Source organism: Herpailurus yagouaroundi, unplaced genomic scaffold (assembly GCF_014898765.1).
Source record: "Herpailurus yagouaroundi ecotype Mexico unplaced genomic scaffold, PumYag 530, whole genome shotgun sequence".
Lineage (NCBI taxonomy): Eukaryota > Metazoa > Chordata > Mammalia > Carnivora > Felidae > Herpailurus > Herpailurus yagouaroundi.
Window position 1 is genome coordinate 6,421,986 of NW_024412747.1, and position 26,536 is coordinate 6,448,521.

Consider the following 26,536-nt stretch of genomic DNA (forward strand, 5'->3'; position numbering starts at 1 on the left):
TACAGAACTTCCCTAGACCTCAAAATGCTCTGAATTAAAGATTGGCAGCCAGACAGATTTTTTTTTTTTTTTAAATTAGCTAGCATTTGAGGTAAAACTTGTGACCTGGTATCCAAGAACCAGGTCTCTTGGATTATTTTCATTCTTCTTGGCGTGTGTTAGGTCAAGATACACAGGCAATGAGAAATCCTAATCATAGTTCAGGCAAAATAGGGGGATGGAATCGGATGTCGAACATGGCGGTGGGGGGGGGGGGTGGATAAAATCCGCTGGATACTCACCTGAGTGTATTCTGAGCACCTCACAAAGCCAGGGTTTGGAAACAGAAATGAAAAGGAATTTGGAACAACTCCTGGTCAATAAACTGACACACCATCTCACTTCACATCGGGCTTCCTCACGCGCTGTCTTTAACACGGTGGCTGCCGGTGTCTGCCCTCAGCTTGACTTAGCCAGCCCCTCCCCTGCTTTTGGTTAATAATTTTTTAATTTTAAGATCTTTTTTCCTGAACTTCGTCTTTTACCTCTTTTTGAATCCGTTCTGTTAAATGTTTCTCTTTCTTACTTACCGTTTTCTTCTACCTTTCTCTTTGCTTATTTTAGGTAACAAAATTTCAAAACTCTCATATTGTCCTAAAGATGCCCTGTGAGTAATTGTCCTCACCCTATCGGACGTGCGCTTATAACTCAGGCTGAACTCTGATTTTTCAGCTGCCCGAGTCCCTTCTTGTGTCGTTTGTCACATGCTCTGTGCTATTATTACTTTTGCAGCCTACATCTTATTCCAGAGCCCTGGTCTTGGTCCTTTTCCCACAAACATTTCTTCTGTGTTTGAGTTCTGTTTGGTGTTGATAAAGTTATCCCAATTTTCTCGCGGTTCAAATCACAGGCTTCCATATTCTGTTTTCCTTCACTGTGTATAAATTGCCTTTATTTCACATAATAAATGTAAAACTATATCCTATGATCTGTAAAGCATTTTAGAAGTTATTATACATAACTTTACCACTTGCAGGGGGTAAGAGCTTATAATCAGATGCAAAGTGTGTCAGGATGTATTGAATTCCCGGCTCTGGCATTGTTTCTGTTTTGACATGGTGTTATTTACATGCCTTTCTGACCCGCGGTTTCTGATAAAATTGAAAGTAAGGATGGCGGTCTCGCCCGGGCATTGAGAGGATTGAAAGAAGTCTTTAAGTAAGATGTGCTTTCCAAATGCAAGGCAGAATTTGTAGAGCCATTGTAAGTAGAAAAACAGAAGTTATGCACTGTTTAGTGTGGGAAGGAGCGTGGCTGGTTTTCCACACTGAGCTCCACTTAAGAATCTCTCTGTAAAGTGAGACGCCCCAGGTGAACACAGGCATGACAGAGAGGAGTGAGGGTCTCACTGTAAAAGTCTTAAGGGCCTGGCTTCTAAGTGATTGTACATCCACAGCAGGAACAGTGATTTTCACTTCCTGGAGCACAGGCAGCCTTCCCCCACTGACACTTGGTGTCATCCTGTGCATCGTGAGCAGCGTGGGACAGGACACAGTCTGAAACTAACTCCGTGCAAACTTAGCGGCTGCAAGCATTTGACTTTCACTTGCCGTAATCTTTTTGAAGTCACAGTTCAAACACTAATAAAGTCAGACAGAACTATAGGAGCCGCATTCCTATTTTCTCTAATTGTGGGAACATTAGCACATGTAATTTCAATAGTTTGCTTTTAGGCTGGGGTTAGAACAAAAGCTAGAAAAATCAGCATACTCTATAGCGAGTCAGTCCTGAAACATCCCTAACTCCCTCTGATGCTTGCTCACGCTTGATCTTGAGAGAGCTGGGAAGAGCCCATTGTCTGGACTGAGAAACAAAATAAAAATAGGTCGTTAAAGAGACAGCATTGGAGATCTTCCTGGGGAAAAAAAAAAAAAAGCCAGCAGAAATTAGTGACAGAAGACAGTGGTGGCGATGAGCGGGACCCACAGTTAATGTTTCGGGTAAATATCCTGCCTGTAATTCCCAACTGATGCTTTCTCTTCTTTCTCATCATTTAAATATACCTTTAAAAAAAATTGTGCCCCAAGGTCTGGAAGGTGGATGTTGGCTAGTCTCTGCAGCCTGCCAGACCTAGTGAAAAATGAAAAACAGGACATAATGAGTTCCAGAGTCCAGTGGGAAAGAATTAGCACCGGCCAAGCATTGACAGGAGGGTGGGGCATTCACAGTTCCGGCATCCTGGGCTCCTGGGGAATGGCCAGAGGGGGATATCCCATATCCCCTCTCGAGATGTGTGGTATTCCAAGCCTACACCCAGGTGGTGCATCACCTTTGAGATGTCAGGCCATCCTCCCCCGCTCCCTTGTATTCTCCGTCCCCTCCCTCTTTCAGTCCAGCCCCATCAGTCAGCGTTTCCTTTCAAGAATTAACCGCTGTAATTAATTTGTCGCATTTCTGGGGCATCTAGGTCCTTGGCGGGGCAGAAGGCATACTCCAAGTACGGGTACTCGGTTATGACAGGATCAAAGACAACAAAGCTGCTTTTGTGCTCTCTCACTGGTCTTGAAAAAGTTCCTAGAAACCACTCTGCCTTGACATTTCTAGTAATGCTTACTTGTAGAAGTAGGACTTTACAGAATCCTGACAGAGGATAATTCTGCCAGCATTTGCAGAATGCATTGACTACGAAATTCTACAGGCCATTTGTTCAGCATGGGAGGTAGCTCTCTTACCATCTAGCAAATTAACACTAATGGGTGAAGTTGCTTTTATATGAAGCTACATGAATAATCACACCGGGGCCATGAGTTGTGGCTCTGTTACAGATGACTGCAACTGCCATTCAAATGATTTGGAACCAGAGTTTCTAAATGACATTTCCCTTTTTTTTTTTTCTGTATGTATATGTAGGTAGAAAGTCTTGCATTAAAATGGAACCTCTTGTTTGGGAATGCATGCTTTTACGGAAGCATTTGTTCAGAAAACTTTGTTCAACAAAGTAATTGTTCGCTTATTTAACATCCCTTAAGCATTATTAAGCATTGTACTAAGGCATAAAGATTACTAATGATACGAAAGGTAGCACATCTTTATTTGGTACTTTCCATGGGTCAGGTGCTGTTTTCAGCACTTTATACATATTGATGTGCTTGGTCCTTTATGGTAAGATACTGTTCCTGGTACAGACGAGCAGAGGCACAGAATTTAAGTTAGTCGTCGAAACATCTCGTAGGTATAAAATGGTAGCGCAGGATTCTTCTCCGAGGCTGCGTTTTGTGACACGGCCTCCCCTGCTTGGGGACTCTGGAAAGAAGGCACAAAGGTAAGGAGATAATTACAGTAAATGTGATAAGGAAGGTGGCCATGGCAGAGAATTTCGAGAGGGCACATAAAGTGTACCCAGTCCCACCCAGGAGAATCAGAAACAATGATGCTCACCTTGAGCTTTGAAGAAGGGGGGAGTGAGTCAGGCAAGGAAGGCAGGGAAAAGTGAGCTGCATCAAGGGAACAGCATGTGCAAAGGCACAGAAGCAAGAGAGAGTTTGGCATGTCCCGGGATCCGCAAGACCCTTGGCGAGCGTGAACACATGGCGGGGGCGAGTGGTGAGGGATGAAGCAGCGGGTGTCCCAGGTCAGATGGCAAAAGGTCCGGCAGGCTATGTGTCAGGGTTTGGACTTCACTCCTACTTTGGCTGAAGGTTGTTAAGTGAGGAGTAGCAGGATCAGAATTGCATGTTAGAAACATCTCTTTGTGGGAGTGATAAAAGATGAGAAAGCATGGATTTTGGAAATTGGGTAGGAGAGGATCGCAGTAATGCAGGCGACTCATAGTGACAGCTAGAACTGCAGTGGCAGAAGTGAGACAGAGAGAAGGGGACACGTTCCAGGAGGGTGTGGGAGGTGGACCTGGTAAATTTAGTGACCACTGGGATGCAGTGGACTTTGGGAGGAAGAGCCACCACTGGGAGCCCTCAGATCGCCACTCTAGTAACTAGTGCTGTCACTAACTAGATTAGCGGGGAAAATAATCTTGGTTCTAGATGTGCTGAATTGTGTAATGAGAAGCGATGAGGACCCAAACTAATTAACCCTGGGAACGGGATTTTTTTCCATTTAAATATTTTAATTTGCATAACGAATGCATAAATGCATGCTCATTGTAATAAAATTAGAAAACCAATGGAAAAATACAGAGCAAGTCTGCTTTTACAACATTCATCACTTCTTAACCCCCCTCCTCTCCCTAATGATGGTAAACATTTCAGAATAATTCCTTCCATTCTGTTTTCCTAAAAATTCACACACACACACAGAGATACACAGATTTAAAGAGGATCATTCTTTACACATTTTTTACTTTGTTACTTAAAAACATATTTCAGAGACTTCCATGACTATCCATCTAATGTGGCGTCTTCTGTTTGATGCCTTCATAGTATTCCATAGCGCATATCATAATTTGACTAGCCATTCCCCTATGATAAACATTTAGTTTGTTTATAGATTTTTTTCTGTAGTAGTTGGGACTAATTTGTTCACAGATTCCATAAATCTACATGAAACTGGCTTCATGACAAAAGGGAATCAAACTGTTCACATAACCAGTTGGGTGATCCAGAGGCTTAAATGATGGCCTTGAAATTCTATTGTTGTTGTTATTTCTCCTTCTTGTCCTCATGCTGGCTGTCCATCTCTACTCTGCTGGCTTCATTCTTAGATTGTGTCTATCCATGTGGTGTAACTATGGTCGCCAACAGTTCTAGGTTCACAGCATTCTTATACCTAAAAATCCCAGAAAGAAGAGAAAGCATCTTTCCTAATGATTTCAGCCAAAGTCTTAGGGAAGAGTCTCATTGACTCCTTTGGTGTCATGTGTTCATTCATGAACCAGGGGCAGTGGCCAGAGGGATGTGAGTTCCCTAGTTAATGAAGCCTAGACTTCTTGCCCATACCTCCCTTGAATCCTAACCAAACTGTAGGGACTAGGAGCCAGGGACAGAAGAAAACGAGGCTAGACAAGAAGTGTCTGATGCTACTGCATTTGACTACACGAGATCAAAACTAACTGCTGGTGTTAGGAAACACACAAGTGTCTGTGAAACAGATTCCCACGATGGGAATTGCCAGGTCAATAGCATATACATAAAAGAATCTCAATAGAGAATCCTTCCAAAAGATTTACATTCCTTCCAACAGGGGTGACCAGAGTTCAAGAAATAGGTATGAGAAGTGACACTCTCGAAACAAGATCAAGTATGGCATATAATGGTAAGCAGGAAAGGAAACGGGACTTGTCAGGTTTATTGATCTTTTTCATAACTCTGGAATCTTCAGTAAGGTCATCTTGCAATTTCCTCTCTACTAGACGAGACTAACTCCTGTAATAACATCAACCCATAGGGCCTGGAGCGTTCTTTATGGCCCGACAATGTCCTGTCTTCAAGGAAATGAAGTCTGCTGTGATAAAGCTTTCAAATCCTCTGCAACTTTCTGTAGGAAATCTATCTGGATCACATACTAGCAGCCTGGTTGTCATTTAAAAGGATAGATGAGTAAGAAATGGTAAGAGAGAAAAAGAGAATGGTGATGAGTGGGAAGAATGATCACAGCGCAGTAGAAACTCTATACTGAACTAAATTATAGTGGGTGGTTGGTTGGTTCACTGAAAAATGTAAGCAGGAAATTATAATAAATGATACCTGCCTACCTTATAATTTGATTAAAGTACAAAACTTGTATATGAACTCTTATTGCCAGTCTTTTGAAGCCTTATCTTTGAGTAGGGATCTACAGAATGAGGACTATTTGCTCTTACTGCATGAACCATGCCCAGAATGTGTTTTCTAGGATGTTCAGTGCCCATTTCTGTTTCTTAAATTCTACTTGAAGTGAGAAGTGAAAGTTACCTCTGAACGTCTGAGAGCAGTTCACATTTCTTTGTTCCCAAATCTCCTCTCATTCGCACCTAAGTCCACAACAGTATTTTTAGAGAGGTCTTCCTCAAGCTCTCGGCATTCAACTTTACTGTGATAGAAACATCCTGTTCTGTACCTACTCGTATTGTTTGTTCTCATATTGCATCAGTTTATGCAATATTTAATTGAGTAAAAAGATCATTATACTGACAAGTAAAACTGATACATACGGCCTGGGCAACCAGCATAAAGACCTGTTGTTGATCATTCAACTCCAGTGGGGGGATTGATCAGGAGTGTACTGGCCTTCAGTGGTCATTGGGTTGTGGGACTCACCAGTAAGTTTTACAGCGCAAATATAAATGTCAATCAGTCTGAAAGTCAATTAGGCAGGTTTTTGAAAGCAAGGGTCTCCTTTGGTAAGATACGTAGGGGAGAGCCATATTTGCTTGGCTATTGAGTCATCTGTGTTCTTCGAGGTGCTGTACTCAAACTGAAGTTAAGGAGACATGTAGGATCTCAGCATACGACATAGAGAATTTGATTCAGCAATTATTATTTAGTGCTGCCTGAGGAAGGGAGGTGCTTCCGCAGAAAGAAATGCCCTCACAGAGCTTAGCCTGTTGGGAGAGATGGATTAATTACAAACAACGGAGAGTTAAGTTTCCTCATCAGGCACCCTAAGATTCTGACTGCTTTCTCGGCTCCCTACTCAGACATGAACCTTTGAAAATACACACCTGGTGCCTATGAGTTTTCGCCACCCGCTGCCACCACTTTGGTGCCAGCCACCCTCTCCCTCCCCTACGTTACGATAGCAGCCTTCTAACAGGCCTCTCTGCCTCCACCCCTGCTGCTACAGCCCCTTCTCAACAGAGGGGCCAGAGGGTTTGTTTTATATAAACTTACTTTGGAATAATTTTAGATTCATAGAGAAGATGTAAAGGTAGTGGAGTTCCCACACACCCCATACTCAGTGTCCCCTATTATTAACATTTGACATTAGTCTACCACATTTGTCCCAGTTAAGGAGCTAAGGTTGATTTGTTTTCATCAACTGAAGTCCATACTCAGTTCACATTTCTTTAGTTTTTCTGTAAGGTGTCCTTTTTCTTTTCCACCCGAGACTCCACCCACACTGCACTTAGTTGCCCCGTCTCCTCCTTAGGCTCCTCTTGGCAGTGATAGTTCTGTTGTTTCGCTCGTGAAGTTAACGGTTTTGAGGAGTATTGGTTGGGTATATTGTGACATGTCTTTCTGTTAGAATTTGGGTGATGCTTTTCTGCTTTTGAGACCTGAGTTACGGGTTTGCGGAAGGCAGATGACAGAGGTAAAGTGTCATTCTCATCACATCATATCAAGGATTCATGCTAGCAACATGACTTAACATTTGATGTTGACCTTCACCTGGGCGAGGTAGTATTTGTCAGGCTTTTCCATGTAAAGTTATCCTTTTGTGAGTCTTTCTATATTCCTTGGAGGAAAATCACTATGTGTAGTTCACATTCAAGGAGTGGGAAGTTGTATTCTACTTCCTTCATGGGAATGGAAGAAATAATAAATTGTTTGATTTATTTTGAAAATTATTTGATTTTGCTGCATGAGAGATTTGTCTATCTCTCATCTACCTATCTACCTATTTTTATATCAGAATGGACTTGTAGATATTTATTTCATACTTTGGGTAATAATACAATATTGCTTTACCCATCTTGTTGCTCTTTGGTTATTTGGAGCTCTTTCGGTCAGCTTTTGTGTCACTTTGACATAATCCCACTGTGTGTGTGTGTGTGTGTGTGTGTGTGTGTGTGTGTGTGTGTTAGCACTTTCTTACTTTCCCCCACTGTAAGATGTAAGATGTTTTTGCATATGTCCCGCCCCGGTCCTAAAATTTGCCATTTCTCCAAGGGGGGCCTGCTTTCTTTTATTAGGGAATGGTATTTAGAAACCAAAATCAGGAACGCAAGTGTGCTTGTTGATACTTGAGTGTCATTGATTTCAGGCACTCTCAGCCAACAGAGCAAGGGAATATATGTGTGTATACCCATGTATAGACACATATCTAGAAATAATTCTGCATGTAACCACTTGTGTCTACATTAAGTGACAGTTCTTACTGATATCTCCAAGTTGAATCCATTACCACAGGGCTCATTCCAGCCAGTCGCCCTTGCTTACTGTTACTTCCCACTCCATCAGTGAGAAACCTGACTTCTACCATCTGTTGTACATTTAGTTAACTGTTTAGTTCTAGTGTGTGTGTATAGTCATTTCATAATTGCCAACCTGTGGCAGCATGGGAAACAATCTTATCAACTAGAGCACAGTGCTCAAGTGCAATGTAGTTCCTTTTTGCCTTTAGTCTTACAGATTCCACTCATTTTCAAAGTTACTTGAGTCAGCACCTTGTTCCTCCACCTCCCTTGGTGAGGTTATTCCATACATTTATACCATAGTTACATTGGTTTGTCACTGTCTGCATTCCATTTGGAGATCTCCAACCTCCTAGATGATTATTAAAAATTTTGCATACATTAAGTTTTCTCATGTGATAAATTTCTGTGGAATTTAACAAATCTATAATTGCATGCATACATTATTAGGGTATCTTACAAAATAATTTGCCCTAAAAAATCCCGTGTGCTTCATCGATTCATTCATCTCTCCCCTTCTCAAAACTCTGGCAACCATTGATATGTTTACCACTGCTTTGGTTTTGTCTTTTTCAGCATATCATATAATTGGAATCATATGCCTTTTCACATGGGCTTCATCCACTTAGCAGTATACATTAATGATTTATCTGTGGCTTTGCATGGCTTTGGCTTGAGAGCTCGTTCCTTTTTATTGTTGAATAGTATTCTGTTGTATGGATGTTTATCCGCTCACCTGTTGGAAGAAATCTTGGTTTTTCTAGTTTTTGGTGATTATGAATAAAGCTGCTATGAACATTTGTCTGCAGGTTTTGTGTAGACTTAATTTTCAGTTACGACGGATAAACATCTGATAGCCAAATTAATGGCAAAAGTATGTCTAGTTTTGTAAGAAACTGCCAAATTATCTTCCAAAGTGCTGTCTACTGTTCTGCATTTTTGCCACAGTGGATGAGAGTTCTTATTGTTCCTCTACCTCACATAATTTATGCTGTCAGTTTTGGGGGTTTTAGCAATTCTAGTAGGTATTTATAGTGCCATCTCCTTTTCATTTTCATTTCCCTAAAGACAAGTGCTGTTGGTGTTGTCATATACTTATTTGCCAACTGTATATCTTCTTTGTTGGAGTGTCCAGATTTTTTTGCCCGTTTTAAAATTGGTTTATTTTCTTATTGTCGAGTGTAAGAGTTCTTTGCATATTGTGGCTACAAGCCCTTTATTAGATATATGTTCTCTGGGCTTGTCTTTTCATAGCGTGGTTTTTAGATCTTCTGTGGTGTTCCTCTAGGGTAGAAGAGGTTATTTACTAAATTTTTCTTGCCCTGCTAGGCTGCCCTTTTCCTGGTCATTTGGCTAGAGAAAGCAGACTTTTTTTTTTTTTTTTTTAATTTTGGGCTTTTTTGGTTTATGTCTCTTGACATTTCTGAGTTGCTGGCTTGCTTAGCTCTAAATTTGCGAAATGCGTGGTCAAAAGAAAATCCAGGGCGGGGGTGGGGGGTGCCTGGGTGGCTCAGTCGGTTAAACGTCCGACTTCGACTCAGGTCACGATCTCGCGGTCCGTGAGTTCAAGCCCCGCATCGGGCTTTGGGCTGATGGCTCGGAGCCTGGAGCCTGCTTCCGATTCTGTGTCTCCCTCTCTCTCTGCCCCTCCCCCGTTCATGCTCTGTCTCTCTCTGTCTCAAAAATAAATAAATGTAAAAAAAAAAAATTAAAAAGAAAAAAAAAGAAAATCCAGGGAACTCAATACCATTTATTTCCCCAGATCCCAGGGCCCTTAGCTGGTTTCCCCCTTTCTCTCCAACTTTCAGAGTCTTCTTAGGTTTATTTAGTAAGCCATTTTCAAGATTTTCAGTTGTATTTAACAGGAACAATAGAGAAAGATATGTACTTCCTGCTCCCCAAAGTGGAATCCTATGATGTACACTTTAATCTAAATCCATCATCAAATGATGCTATAATGCTTCACTTTCTAACTCAGGTACCTTTTAACAGAATATTTTCAACTTCTCCTTCCTGTCCTTCCAACACAGTAGTTATTCATTTCTTTATCCATATTTTAAAATCACCAAATGCATTATTCCTATTATTTCTTTAAACAAAAAATTATATTTTATATCACTTGTAAAATAACAATAATAAATATTTTACTTTACCTTCACTTCTTTCTTTATAAAGATTTAAGTTTCTGACCTGTATCATTTTCCTTCAGCATGAAGAAATTTTAACATTTCTTGCAGGGAAGGTCAGCTGGTAATGGATTTCCTCAGGTTTTGTTTACAGAATCTTTATTTTTTCCCCTTCAATTTTGGAGAATAATTTTGTTGGATGTACAGTTCCAGGTTGGCAGGGTTTTTTCTATCAACACTTCAATAAATATTTCACTCCACTTTCTCCATGCTTGCATGAATTCTAATGAGAAATCTGTTCGAATTTCTTTGTTCTTCTATATGTAAGGTCTTTTTTCTTCTGGATTTCAAGATTTTTCTCCTTTTTAGCTTTCTGAAGCTTGACTATGACATGCCTAGGGGGGTGTGTGTGTGTGTGTGTGTGTGTGTGTGTGTGTGTGTGTGTCCAATCTTGCTTGGTTCTTTGAGTTTTCTGGGTTTGTGTTTTGGTATCTGTCATTAATTTTGGAAGTTCTTGGCTGTTATTCAAATATTTCTTCCACTCTTTCTTCTTCCTCTGGTATTACAATCACACATATGTTACACCTTTTCTTATTGTCCCGCAGTTCTTAGATATTTTCTTTTTGTTTCGTTTTGTTTTTCTGTTTCCATTTCAGTTAGGGAAATTTCTATCGACGTATCTTCAAACTCACTGATTCTTTCCTTGACCATATCCTGTCTATTGATGAGTCTGATAAAGGCATTCCTTTTTGCTGTGATCGTGTTTTTAATTTCTAACGTTTCCTTTACCCTTTCTTAAAGTTTCCATTTCTTTGTTGATACTAGATACCTGTTCTTGCATGCTATCTACTTTTCCATTAGAGCTCCAAACGTATTAATCAGTTATTTTTTATTCCCTGTGTGACCATTCCAACATTTGTGTCCTGTCTGAGTCTGGTTCTGGTTCTTGCTTTGCCTCTTCTGACTGTTTTTCCTCGCCTTTTGGCACACCCTTAATTTTTTGTTGAAAGCAGGACATGTTGTATCACGCAATAGAAACTGAGGTGCATGTGCCTTTAGTGTGAGGATTTCTGTTAATCCGATTGGGAGAGGGACTATGTTTCATGTTTGCTGTACCTGTAGGTCCCAGATGCTTCAACTTCTTCTAATGTCCTTGTTTTTGTCTCTTCTTGATTTTTGACTTCACTAAAATCTCAGAGAGAGTTGTGTCTTGTGTTATTTTAGCAGTAACCTAGTGTTACTATACTGGATCATTGTTGGTGTGTTGGCAAGGTATGGAGCGGGTGGGCGGGGGTGGGGAGAGTATTCTGTTATCTTCCGCTTAAGTCTCAGTCTCTTATTGGACCTGTGTCTCTGGGCTGGGATCTTCATGAGTGTTTCCAGAATGGCGTAGCTTTTTTTCCTCCCAGTGCACTATACTCCCTTTGCTGGTAGTAGCACTCTTAATCTATTTCTTTAAAGCCCTGACTCTGTTGCTGTGTTCTTTCCTCTTTTAGGTGAGGTAAGCTGGAGGGGGAGGGATTCCCTCCCCCTAACTCGGATAAGGCTCAGGCGAAGCCCTGTGCCCTTCTCCTTGGGCCATTGTGTTTCACAGTGGTTAATCTCCTCCCCCTGCCAGATCCCTGAAGAGATTTTTCTTGGCTCTCCATCACAAGGACCTATTGGGATTTCTGGGGTAGAAAAGAGGGAGGGCCCCCCAAGACTGTGGCGCCCGGGGGTTTCTAACTCTCATGCTGATCCACACTCAGCCTCTAGCAGTTTGCTAGAATCACCATGAAGTGTTCCTACCAGTTTCATGGCTCTAGAAGCTTCTGCCCCAGATGAGCAGGGCTCAATGAATCTCTCAGAGAGGCAGCTTTCCCTGTGACATCAGTTGTCTGATGGGTCGAGAAGACATTGCGTTTCAGTTTGCTTAGCCTTCTCTTGTGGCAAAAGTGGGAATGACAACTCTTAATCTTTTTTCATTGTTGGAGCTGAAACTAGAAGTCTCTCAAGTTTTTCTTTTAAAGCACACCCCGGATCTTGTCCCTGCTCAGAACCGTGACGTGGCTCCCCATCTCTTGCACAGTGAAAGCCACATCCCTGGGACTAGCCCGCAGACCAGTGCCAGCTGGGTCCCCATCACTGCTCTGACCTCTTTTTCTCCTCTCCTCCTGTTTAACCCAGCTCGCCTTGCTTTTCCCCCACCGTGCGAAGCATGCTCTCGTGGGGACCCTTCGTCCTAGCTGTTTCTCTGCTCTAAAAATGCTCCTCCCCACGTGTCCGCTGGACTCACCCCACCAGATCTGTCTGGGCTTTGCTCAGATTTCACCTTCTCAGTCAGCCCCACCATCGTATTGCAGCTCGGCCTGCTCTGTCTACCCTCCGCCAGCCCCCCCACCCCAGGCCTTTTACGTGGAACTTTTGGTGAGAGCGTCCACCACCTTCTAGCTGGCTCTGTCATCGGCTTGTTTATCATTTTATTACCCCTCCCACTGGAATGTAAATTCCATGAAGGCAAAGATCTTTGCCTGTTTTGTGTACTGATACGTCCCGATTTCCAGATCAGGGTCAGGCGTGCAGTGGTGTAGGATAAACATCTGTGTAATGTTGAAAGTTGCCCTTGTGCACCAGCTGTCTAGTAATTCACCCACAGTCACTCTCTCTGAGAGTGACTTAGGAGTGCGGGTCACACTTGAACTTGGTCCCAGGCCCACTTTGCCCAAGGCCAGGAGTACAGAATGGTTTGCAGGCAGTTGACAAAGCCACCGTCCAGGCTCTCGGGGACACATGTTCACTTGCAGTGGCCACCCCAGGATGGCTCAGGAGAAAATTGTCACAAGCTCTGCCCTGCATCTGGAAACAAAGAACGTGGTCCAATATGTTCGGGTTCCCAAAGAAATTGGAAATTCCTCAAGTGGAATTTGTGGAAATTCCTCAAGTGGAACCATGGGGACATTTATTTGTTCCCTACTTCCCGCAACATCTAACAAAACGCAGGGTCGCCCTGATTACCTAAGCTGTATCCGTTGAAATCAGTTGAGAGGTGAGAAATGGAAAAGCTGGTTTTTGAAAAATGAAGTCTAAGCTTGGACGTGGCGATCGGATGACATTTTATTGTTCTAGAGAGATGATGATTCACAGTGCAGGGGCAGAGGAGTGTGTGGGAGGAGAAAAGGTTATTTAGACTGAGCATATGGGTCACTCCGAGTTCCCTCCTCAGGCTTTTCCTGGTATATATTTTCATTTTCTTGGTTTCCTATAAATCCTGTTTAGCTGTGTCACTGTTGCCTGCCGTCCTGTTCACACTGGGGAGCTAACACATGGCCAGCATCGCTGTCCGCTCTGCTGTGAGTGAGTTGCTTTGTGCTCTATAGTCGGCAGAGCCCCTCTTGCAAAACCGAGGGGTAAATCACCCTGCATGTAGCTGTAGATCTTCCCCAGTGGTGAGAAACTGGTGTCATCCAACTGGCCAGCCCTTTACTGTGTCCTGTAACTTCCGGGAAGGGCCTGAGCAGCCCCAAACATCCTTTGCTTGAGATTTACAGCCTAACACATCAACTTTCTTGGCTTCCACTCCCCAGCACACCGCCCACACATCAAGGAGCGGACTTTCCCTTAACTCAAACCATGCAAGTTACTGTAATTTATCTCCTGGGAAGAGCTAGGGAGCTGAAATGTTCATCTCCTCTGAACCTCTGCCTTCAAAATAGGGATGAGTTTTGCCTCCCCATTTGGGACCTCCAGCCTGGTATGCAAGAGAGAGACCTCCCCCCCACACCCCCTTCAGGCTTCCTACATTCTCATGTAAAAGAATGCTATAAAAAACACTTGGATTTAGTAAGGTTCAGAGATCTGCATAGTTAAGAGTGTCCCTGTTGATATGTTAAATAAGTATTTACAGGCTCTTATTTATTTGTTTGTTTGTTTGTTTGTTTATTTATTTATTTATTTATTTATTTATTATTTTTGATTGAGTGAGCCAGGGGCAGAGGGAGGGAAGGAGAGAGAGAGAATGCCACCAGGGGCAGAGAGAGACAGAGAGGGAAAGAGGGAATGAGAGAGAGAATCCCCTGAAGTCTCCACACTGTCAGTGTAGAGCCCAAAGAGGGGCTCAAACTCACAAACCGTGAGATCTTGACCTGAGCCAAAGTCAGATGCTGAACTGACTGAGCCACCCAGGCGCCCCCAGGCTCCCATTTATTTAAAGTCTGCAGCTTTCTCCCCCGAAGAAGGCTGTTCCCTGGCTCAGTGTTGCAGCCCCTCCCATCAGGGCAGTGGTGATGTGTCTTTGTGTAGACAGATTTCTTGAAGAGCCACAGCTGATGAGTCTTCCCAGGAATAGGGAAGTGATGTGTGCTGAAGGCACGCAAAACCTACTTGAGTAGCTTCAGAGGATTCAGGAGATGTGATGATTCTAGACTCCCTTCACTGACAGAATTCTGAAAACCTCCCTTACTTGGTGGGGAGCAGTGCCCTCCTTAAAGCCTTCCTTAAAATGCTTCCCAGAGGGAGAGCTTAATTTGGTTGAGTCAGGCAATATTTTCCTTACAAGGCTGACAATCCTTTACTGGCTGGGGCTTCTGGTTCTACAGGATTACACATGAACCTGTGGATTCCAAATAGTGTCTTTTACCAGATGCCCATACTGAGGACAAGAACTTCAAGGTCACAGACTTACTTTCCTTCCTCCCTCCCTCCTTTCTTTCTTTCTTTCTTTCTTTCTTTCTTTCTTTCTTTCTTTCCTTGAACTGCCAGTTTTGGAAATACTTTGATGGACCAAACCACAATGCTTCTGCCTGAAGGAAGGGTCCTGATGATTCTGAGATGGTTGCCATGTAAGTTTAAAATCTCCAGAAAGAAAAGGAGAGTGAATTGCTCCTCTTAGAAGGAAAGTCCGTGGCTGTTGCAAAGATCTGGCATGTGAATGGAAGCAACAAGAAAATTTCCACTGAACGCATGCCAGCTATAGTCGCGGGTTATATATCACTTGATGAGTTGGGGAACCTCCTGAAGCTTTCATTGACTCATTGTTTCACTTTCTGAAAAGCAGTTACTGCACATACATCCACTGTGTGCCTATATTACTTACCTGCCGGAAGGTGAGTCTACAACATAAAGAATACTCAGTGCCTGCTGCCAATGTGTATACACTCCAGTGGGGGACAAAGGAGATAAAAACATGTAAGAAGTACCTTTGAAACAATCTCGAAAGGGCAATAAACAAAGTAACATATTTGTTGAGCACTTAATACATGCTGAGTCCTACAATAAAAATTTACCTGGATTATCTCATTTAATCTGCGCAATACATTTCTGAGATACGTAGCATTATCGTATCCACTTTGCAGATGAGAAAACTAAGGCTCAGTGGAGCGAAACTTGCCAAAGATCACACAGCTAATGAGAGGCAGAGCTGGGGTGGGAACTCGGGTCTGTATGACCGCCAAGCCCACACTTGAAACCAGGATGCTGTGCCTCTACTTTGTGTGTGATTTGAAGTTAGAAGCCACAGATAGAGGAGACCTCCAGAGGGAGCAACTAGTTAAGGCAATGGGGGGAAAGGTCACAGGAAGCACTTTGGAGAGATGTCACTGTGAACTACGTTTTAATTCTATTTTACTTCTGTTGACTTGTTATTTATGGCCCTCATTGTAACTCCTTGCTCCTACATTAAAAATGCAAACCTTATGGGGCGCCTGGGTGGCGCAGTCGGTTAAGCGTCCGGCTTCAGCCAGGTCACGATCTCGCGGTCCGTGAGTTCGAGCCCCGCGTCAGGCTCTGGGCTGCTGGCTCGGAGCCTGGAGCCTGTTTCCGATTCTGTGTCTCCCTCTCTCTCTCTGCCCCTCCCCCGTTCATGCTCTGTCTCTCTCTGTCCCAAAAAATAAATAAAAAACGTTGAAAAAAAAAATTAAAAAAAAAATGCAAACCTTTAATTCATCGCAGTGTACTTTCGAATAATAATATACCACTTCATGTGTAGCATAAGGAATTTCAATAGTTTCCCTTCCCATTCTCTGTGCTCTTGTCGTGCATTAATTTTACATATGTGAGAAATATGCAACATGCATTTAATTTTACATGTGTGATAAACACGTAAATAAATGGGAGCCAGTAATTTTGCTTTAGAGCAAAATTGCTCCTTTAGAGCAATTGAAAATAAGAAAAAAATTATTTTATTGCCACTTATTCCATTTCTGATGCTCTATTTCTTTGCGTAGATCCAGGTTTCCAAACTATATCATATTTCTTGCGCCTGAACTTCTTTGAAGTGTTCTTGGAGTATGGGTCTATTGGCCATGAACTTGGTCAGTTCTGTTTGTCTGAGAAAGTATTTCTCTTTCATTTTTGAAAGATATTCTCACTGGGTATAGGATTCCAACTTGACAGTCCTACCTGCCCCCCTCCCCCACCGCCCTTAAAAATGTCATTCCTTTCAGCACTTAGTACTTAAAAAATGTCACATCATCACCATCTACCTTACATGGTTTCTACTGTAAGTCTCCTGTAATTTTTACTGTGTTTTTTGTGTGTGTGTGTAATGTGTCTTTTTGTCGTTGTTGTTGCCTCCAAGATTTTCTCTTTGTTGTTTTCAGCAGATTCAATAGGTCATGCCTAGTTGTTGTGTGAGTGTTTGTCCTCCGTGTCATCTGAGCTTGGCGTCTGTCATTATTCTGAACATTTCTTGGCCATTACTTTTTCAAATACTTCTTTTGTCCTCCTGTTCTCTTTCTGAGGTTCAAACTATGCATATGTTAGATAGTTTGATATTGTTATGCAGCTTTTAAATACTCAGTAATATTTCCTTTTAAGTTTTTATTTTAATTCCAGTTAGTTAACATACAGTGTTGCATTGGTTGCAGGTGTACAATATAGGGATTCCACAGTTCTGTACAACACCTGGTACTCATAACGCCAAGTGCATTCCTTAATCTCCATCTCCCACCCACCTCCGCTCAGGTGACCATCAGTCAGTTCTCTACAGTTAAGAGTCTGTTTCTTAATTTCTCTCTCTCTCTTTTGTTTCCCCTTTGCTCATTTGTTTTGTTTCTTAAATTCCACATAGGAGTGAAGTCATGTGGTATTTGTCTTTCTCTGACTGACTTATTTCATTTAGCATAATACCGTCTAGCTCCATCCACGTCATTGCAAATGGCAAGATTTCATGCTTTTTTTATGGCTAGGTAATATTCCATTGTATTTATGTACCACATCTTTTTTTAAAGTTTATTTATCTTGAAATAGAGAGCAGGGGAGGGGCAGAGAGAGAGAAAGAGAGAGCGAGAGAGAATCTCAAGGAGGCTCCGCACTGTCAGTGCAGAGCCCAATGCAAGACTCGAACTCATGAACTGTGAGATCATGACCTAAGCCAAAATCAAGACTCGGATGCTTAACTGACTGAGCCACCCAGGCCCCCATCACATCTTTTTTTATCCGTTCTTTGATTGATGGATACTCAGGCTGCTTCCATAAAGTGGCTATTGTAAATGATGCTGGTATAAACATAGGGGTGCATGTATCCTTTTGAATTAGTGTTTTTGTATTCTTTGGGTAAATATCCAGTAGTGCAATTACTGGATCATAGGGTAGTTCTATTTTTAACTTTCTGAGGAACCTCCATACTGTTTTCCACAGTCACTACACCAGTTTGCTTTCCTACCAACAGTGCACTAGTGTTCCCTTCACTCCACATCCTCTCCAACACCTGTTGTTTCTTTTGTTGTTGGTTTTAGCCATTCTGACAGGTGTGAGGTGGGATCTCATTGTGGTTTTGATTTTCATTTCCCTGATGATGAATGAGGGTGAGCATCTTTTCATGTGTCTGTTGGCCATCTGGATGTCTTCTTTGGAAAAGTGTCTATTCATGTCTTTTGCCTATTTCTTCATTGGGTTATTTGGTTTTTGGGTGTTGACTTTGATAAGTTCTTTTTAAATTTCCAATACTAACCCTTTTTCTGATATGTCATTTGCAAATATAGGTTTCCCATGCCTTAGGTTGCCTTTTAGTTTAGTTGATTGTTTCCTTTGTAGAGAAGCTTTTTATTTTGATGTAGTTCCAATAGTTTATCTTTGCTTTTGTTTCTTTTGCTTTGGGAGACATATCTAGAAAAAGCTTGCTACAGCCAATGTCAATGAAGTTACTGCCTGTGGGATTTTTATGGCTTCAGGTCTCACATTTAGGTCTTTCATCCATTTTCAATTTACTTTTGGGTATAGTGTAAGAGTACTTTCTTTTTTGAATTCATTCAGTTCTATCTTTGTGTTTCAGTTTAGGTCATTTCTGTTGACCTGTCTTCAAGTTCATCGATTGTTCCTTTGACTCTGTTAGTGTGATGAGCTTGTTGAAAGCATTCAATGTCTCTGTTATGGTGTTTCCATTTCTATCATTTCCATTTGAGTCTTTCTTTTATAGTTTCCATCCCTTTGCTGAAATTACCCATCTAATCCTTCATATTGTACACTTTTGCTGTCAGAGCCCTTAACATATTCATCATAGTTCTTTCAACTTTCCTACCAGATAGTTCCAGCCTAAATGTCATAGCTGACTCTTGCTCTGTTACTTTGTCTTTTAGGAGTGCATTTTTTTTCTTCCCTTTTTGTATACCTCATAATTTTTTTGCTTGAAAGTAGACATCTTGTGGAGGACCATAGAGAATAAAGTAAATAGTTTTTATGCCTGGAACTGAGCATGCCTTTCCTTCTGGTAGAGATTTAGTGCAGAGCTATGCCTGCTGTCTGTATCTCAGACCCCGTTTACTCTGCCCTCAGTTATCATGTGCAGAGGGGAGTGTCACAGTCTGCCATAGTCTGTCATAGTCTCACACCCCGCTATGTATGTGGCTAGGGGCCCATTGCAGACCATATACCACCCCAGAGGTCAAAGTCCAGTGAGTGCATTGGATTAACAGCCACTCCACTGGCTTTGTATGATGTCTCAGATGAGTGGATGAAACTTTCTCCAGCTGTGTTTTTTTTTTTTTAATGTTTATTTTTTGAGAGAGAGAGGGAGAGAGAGAGAGAGAAAGAGAGAGAGAGAGAGAGAGAGAGAGAGACAGAGCACAAGTGGGAGAGAGGCACAGAGAGATGGATCCAAAGCAGGTTCTAGGCTCTGACCTGTCAGCCCAGAGCCGGATGCAGGGCTGGAACTCATGGACCACGAGATCGTGACCTGAGCCGAAATCGGACACTTAACCAACTGAGCCACCCAGGTGCCCGTCCAGCTGTGGTTTTAAATTAACTTTTGCAACCTAGATGTCTATCAGTAGTGTAATGATTCAATAGATTGTCTGGCCAAGCAATGGAGTGTTAGGCAGCTAGTTAGGTGTTAGGTAGAGTAGTTTGTACTGATGTTGGACATATGAGGTAGAGGCATCAAGTTTCAGAGGAGTGGATATTGTTAATCCAATTTATTTTTATTTTTTTTTATTTTAAAGTTTATTTATTTTGAGAGATTGAGTGCGTGTGTGTGCATGCAAGCAGGGGAAGGGGCAGAGAGAGAGAGGTAGAGTGAGAATCCCAAGCAGGCTCTGTGTTGTTAGCACGGAGCCCAACATGGGACTCAATCCCACAAACGAGATCATGATCTGAGCCAAAATTAAGAGTTGGACGCTTAACCGACTGAGCTGCCCAGACACCCCTTAATCCAATATAAATATAAATATAAATATAAATATAAATATAAATATAAATAAATATATATATACATATATGTGTGTATGTATGTATACATACATACATACATATATGTATATATACATATATATGTGTGTGTATATATAAATATATATATATTTATATATACACATATGCATTTGTACATATGCATGTGTAGAAAATGCCAAGAAGGATAACTCCTCAGCCATCATTAACTGGTAGTTAGATCAGAATGAGACAGGTAACCAAACTTTTTTGCTTACACTTTATGTAATTCTGAACTACTTGGTATTTGAAAAATAAAGTTTTAATGTTTACTTATTTTTGAGAGAGAGAGACAGACAGACAGAGTCAGAGTGTGAGCAGAGGAGGGGCAGAGAAAGAGGGGGACGCAGAATCAGAAGCAGGCTCCAGGCTCTGAGCTGTCAGCACAGAGCCTGACATGGGGCTCAAACCCACAAACCATGAGATCATGACCCGAGCCGAAGTTGGACGCTTAACCCACTGAGCCACCCAGGTGCCCCTGAACTACTTGGTACTTTTAAAGTGAGACTGTATTATTACATTTTTATTAAAAGCAGCATAAATTTTGAAAGTCTAGGTGCTTAAAACAGAAAGCTTTCATTATATGGAGCATCACTGTATGAATCACCTTGTTTCTTTGTGCACTAGACTGAGGGAATGTTCGTATGAGTATAAAATCTCAGGAGAGTACATTAGATGTACTGGAGGCACGCGGTGGATGGCTTGGGCAGGAGCGCATTCAAATTGCCAGAGCATAGCTGCCTCACAGCTGCATGTAAGACCATTATTTGCTTCTCGTATTAAAATGCTACATGTGTCCAGGCAGCACCCTGTGTCCTGATAGAGGCTTTTGAACTTGTTCCTTGCACCCTCTTCCTAAAGGCAGTATTTGCCACCCATGGAATTGTGGTGGACCTTCGAGAGGAAGGAAGCCCGCTTAAATCAAACAATCCAAGAAACTGCCTTTTCTGAAATAAAATCCAAAACAAAGACCGAAAAACTCTATCCTATATGGAATAATTGAATGAAGGCTTCCACAATAAATGGAAAGGATTAAGGAATGGAAAAGGAAGGTGGGATGTCTGCATAAACTACCATATTTCTACTGCTTCACTCCAAGGTCAGTTTGCTTAAAGAACAAAGGTCACACTCTCAGTGGTTACTCTCATCATCTCCTATTTCTTCCACCTTGAGTTGGTCCTTGTCTCCCTCTTCAGGGACGCACTGCCCCAGCTACCTGCACCCTCACTCCTGCTGTCGACCAGAAGCAGAAACACACACAGCCCGTAGGTGCTGGGTTACAGTCAATTCCCAGTTCCCAGGGGTCTTGACAAGACCTTTTAGTTTTGTGCATTCATAGCTCTTGGTAGCTTATAAAATTTCAATGTGCCATGGTGACTTCGTTTGCATTTGTGGATACCCTAATTAGCAGTTATGAAATATGACTAATACTTTCTTTCATGTTCTCCTAGGGGTCTGAATTTATCTGGCTGCATAAAGTTGGCTAATCAAAGCATCAGGGCATTTTCGTTTAGTAGCTGCACATTCATTTGCCTAAGTAGGCAACCCCTGCTGGGTACTCTCATCCTGCATCACTTGTATTTCTCTCCTCAGTTAAACAATTTTCCAAACTGCACTTAATAGATGATAAACTATAAACTAGTTTTAGTCTCCCTTAATGGTTCTCTTTTCACTTTTCTGGTGGAGGCTAATCAAATTCATCTCATTTGATACCTCTTGCCTGAGTAATTCTGATATTTTACGTTTTACTGTTAAGTGTGGTGTTGAATGTAATATGGCACTGATGTCCTTTATCAGGTTTAAGAAGAACTCTTTTATTATTAGATTAGAAGGGATTCGATTCAATAAGTGTTGAATTTATTTTTTAACATCCTTCCTGTACTAATTGAGCATCATATGGTCTTTTGGTTTTAACTTTCTTCATGTTGTGAATTATATTCACATTTTTCTAATCTTAAACTGTTAGAAGATGAAATTTGATCGGGATTATTTTTAAACATTTATAGATTCATTTTGTGAATATCTTATTAAGGAGTTCTATATGTATATTCATAGATAAGAACATCTATATTTTCTTTTCTTGTGATATTCTTATTCATTCTTTTGTATTAAAAATATCCTCCCAATATAAACCTTGTGATTTTCCTAAGATGCACATTGTAAGGCTATATCTTTTCCTCTACAAAGCACTTTAGCTGAGCCCCACAAATTATGATTGGTCCTACTGCTTTTGTCATTCATTTTTAATTTTTTTTATGTTTTATTTTTTATATTTGAGAGAGACACAGAGCATGAGCAGGGGAGGGGTAGAGAGAGAGGGAGACACAGAATCCAAAACAGGCTCCAGGCTCCGAGCTGTCTGCACCGAGCCCCACGCGGGGCTCAAACTCACAAACCGTGAGATCATGACCTGAGCTGAAGTCGGACACTTAACCGACTGAGCCACCCAGGCGCCCGTTGTCAATCATTTTTAAGTATTTTCTATGTGTTACCATTTATTTTTAATTCATCGGTATTGGTTTTTTTGATGTTATGTCTGAATGCAAAATTGGTGATGATTGCTGCTATTATTTTGCCATCATTTTATTACTGACTCAATGTAATTGCAATGCATTTTGCATATTAACTCTTAGCATTGTTTAAGACTTCTTTTGAAGTAAGTCATCAACTCTTTTAAGTGTACGTATGCTTGAACATTATATTCGTCTCTTTCTGTCGATGCAGGATTCTAATACACATATCTCTTAGACAAAGCTTATGAATTCTGTTGGTCAAATGTTTTATATGCTTTTTTACTTGTCTACTTAAACTATCATTTTCTGAGATGCATGTCCTAAAAGTCTCCCCTTCTGATTGTAGATTTGTAATCTTGTAATTCTGTTCATTTTGATTTTAGATATTTTGAAACTATTTGGCTAAGTGAATTCATTCCAATTATGTCATCTTCCTGAGAACTGTTCTCTTTTATCATGATGTACTGATCTTTTTCCTTTTTTGAGTGAAAGCCAATTTTGTCTAATATTAATATAGTGAAGCAAGTTTTCTTTTGATTGGGATTTACCTGGTATCTTTATTTTTTCCCACCCTTTTACCTAGAAGGTTCTAAGTCATTTTAATATTTCTTATAAAAGCAAGACTTTTCTTTTTAATACAGATGGAGAATCCCTATATTTGAATATTTAATCAGTGATTACTAATATGTTTGTACTTTTTTCTGTCCTATTTTTTGTTTCACATGTATGCTTCTTCTTTGTCCCCTCACCCCTTTTTTCTGGCCTTCCATTGAATGGAATAGACTTTTTTAAAAATTCCTTTTCGGGGCGCCTGGGTGGCGCAGTCGGTTAAGCGTCCGACTTCAGCCAGGTCACGGTCTCGCGGTCCATGAGTTCGAGCCCCGCGTCAGGCTCGCATCAGGCTCTGAGCTGATGGCTCAGAGCCTGGAGCCTGTTTCCGATTCTGTGTCTCCCTCTCTCTCTCTGCCCCTCCCCCGTTCATGCTCTGTCTCTCTCTGTCCCAAAAATAAATAAACGTTGAAAAAAAAATTTTTTTAAATTCCTTTTCTCCTCTAGTGTTTTGGAAGTTGAATATTGTGTTTCTGGTCCTTTAATGCAATGAATTTCAATGTGTGGTTCCCAAGTAAGCAGCGTCGCCATCACCTGGGAAGTTATTCTTGGGCTCCACCCTAAACCTACTGAGTCAGAACCTCTGCCCGTGGGAACCAGAATCTTTGTTTTACAGGCTCTCTGGGTGATTCTGACACACAGCAAAGATCGAAAACTTAAGTGGTTTAGTGGTTACTCTTAAATTACTAATAAGCACATGTGATTAGCATATAAAATTAATTAAAATCTCTTCCCTGCTCTCAAACAATCCAAAGATTCAACACTTTAACGCCAGATTCTCCTCTCATATCTTAAATATTTATGATATCAGTACTTGACTACACCTTCAAGTGAGTTACTATCTTTATGACTAATTTTACAATTAATTCCAATATTGACATTCTAACATTTTAGCAGTTTCTTTTCTCACCATTATTCTTGTATGTTCTATCTTCCTTCAGGGTTGAATTTTCTTCTTACTGAAGCACATTCTTTACTTGGTTTTTTTTTTGTTTTTTTTTTGTTTTTTTTTTTGCAAAGCTCTATGAGTAATCAATTCTCTCAGTCTTTGTCTGAAAAGGTCTTTGTTTCCACCTCACACTTAAATGACACTGAAGTTCTGTAAAAATTCTAACCCGGTAGTTACTCTTAACACCTAAAAACATTATTTCATTTCTTTTGGCATGTATTTTTGCTAATGAGCAGTCTGCTGTTATCCACAATTTTTTGCAGGTAATCTGTAAAAAAGATTTTTCTTTTTGATTTTGATGTGATGCATTTTCACTATCACATGCAATAAGGAGTGGGTTCTCTTCATTTATTCTGTATGGGACTTGATGGGCTTCTTCAATCAAGGACTCATGTTTTCCTCAGTTCTGGAAGATTCTGAGCCATTTGCCCTTCAGATATTTTTCTTGCCCCTTTCTCTCTGCACTTTCTGAAACTCCAGTTGGATGTATGTTATGTCTTCTTATTCTGTCATGTATGTTTCTTACCTTTCCAATGAAAAAAAAATCTTTTAATCTCTCTGTGCTTTGTCTAGGAAACTTACTCAGGTCTTCCATTTCTCTACTTTCTGTTTTGCTGTAACTAATCTGCTTTTAAACCACCTCCCGGGGCTCTTTATTTTAATGACTTCATTTTCTGCTCCTACAACTGATGCTTCTTTCGTTTTCAATTCCACTTGTGCATTATTCATATTATGTAACTCTTTTATTATTGTTTACTTTTATGTCGGCTCTTTGCTCATTCATTTAGATTGTTTTACATCAGTGCATTGCATAAAATTCTTGGGGTGCTAATAATTTGGTAGTTTATAATTTTCAGTGTGGACTGATCTTCAGGGACTGATCTTTGTTGTTTTGTCTGTGGGGGGCCCATATCTTCTGGTTGTGGAAGTGTCCCTGAAGACTGTGGGTGCATTTACTTTTGCAAGAAAGTGTTGTCATCCTCCCCTACTTTTTATGTTATAGCCACTTGGTTTGGTATTCCCATGCTTCTGGAATAGTTTAAACTTCAGTTCCACTCCCCTGCATTGTGACGGCTAAGGTTTTGGTGTATTGTGGACATTGTGGATGGCAGAATTTTATCTACTGTACACGAGGTAGAAGGCAAGCTGTTTTTGCTATTTCCAAGCACTGATAGGTTGGGTTTTTCCAATTCACTTTTTTTGTGTGTGCATGGCAGCCCTTCAAGTCCATTATAATCCAAGCTCTCAACTCCCAAGGCCCACAGCATCTACCTTTGTATCGTCTTGGGGTCATTCCAGGGTCAGTTCAGACTTATTATTCTCATTTTTAAACTCCCCTTTTGGTTCTGACTGTTGGAGGCTTTCCCTTCTTTTGACTTCAATTACTAATTACATTTTCCCATACAATCTCTTAGATTATTTATATTATTTTTACAGTGGGCTGGTAAGCTTTGTGCATTACCATGCTCCCTGAAGCACTGTAATATTTTGCTAAACTGTGTGCTATTTAATAAGCTCCCAACACACATTGTAGATAGAGGTACAACTAGTTTCTGACCTTCTGAAATTCAGTTTTGGAATCAGTTATAATGCTGCCTGAATATGTTTATTTGACTTACAAAATTCTAACTCCTATAGTCAGCCTTTGTTTGAGACTATTTATGTTTCAAAGGCAATGAACCTGTATTTAAGTATCATATTTGCTGTTATCAATCTGTTACTCTGTAAAATGGTGTTCCATCTCCCCCCAAAATGTGGTATCCCACATTTGAGGTGTCACTGGCTTTACTTTTTCCATTCCTTCTTGAATACTTTTCTACTCCTCACATCACCACCTGTGCCTCAAAAATGTCTGATCGTTTTCCCCAATTCTTTTGTTCCCCAGTGCTTTTAATTCCTCAGCTGGGCTCCTACCTGAATTCATCAACTTGCTTGCCTTAAACCTCCAGATGTCTTCCCATTTCTCTGCCTCCTTCCCAAGCACTCAAGAGCCGCTACTCCCTCTGTTTTCTCTCATTCTTTTTTTTTTTTTTTAATTTTTTTAATGTTTATTTATTTTTGAGAGAGAGAGAGAGACAGAGAGTGCTAGCTGGGGAGGAGCAGAGGAGAGGGAGACACAGCATCCAAAGTAAGCTCCAGGCTCCAAGCTGTCAGCACAGAGCCCGACATGGGGCTTGAACTTATGAACCATGAGATCATTACCTGAGCTGAAGTTGAACACTTAACCGTCACCGAGGTGCCCCTATTTTCTCTCATTCTGACCTCAGGACACCTTTAACTCAGCAGCTGGTTTCTGGCACTCCGTTCAGCTTTGCATGTCTGCTCAGAGTCAGGCATTAATAATCACAAGTTGCATATCTTTCTAAGAATGAAACTAGCTGAATCTGACAACAAAATGCAAAAAGAAAAAAGAAAAGAAAAAAAGAAAAGAAAAGAAAAGAAAAAAAGGAAGGAAGGAAGAAAGAAAGAAAAAAAAAGAAAGAAAGGAAGAAAGAAAAAGAAAAGAGGTAAGTGATAGAACTAATCTGGGGGATTGAAAGGCTAAGGTTAGGATTAGCAATGGGAGAAAAAATGGTGGCTGGGATTGGGAAGAAAAATTCCACTTCATTCAAAT

The 26,536-nt window shown here is 41.0% G+C and overlaps 1 protein-coding gene across 4 annotated transcripts in view; it reads left to right on the forward strand.

Annotated features, from left to right (window-relative positions):
• The window catches only part of PCNX2 (pecanex 2), a 302,926-nt gene that overhangs the window by 179,187 nt on the left and 97,203 nt on the right, over window positions 1-26,536 (forward strand). The window lies entirely within an intron of this gene.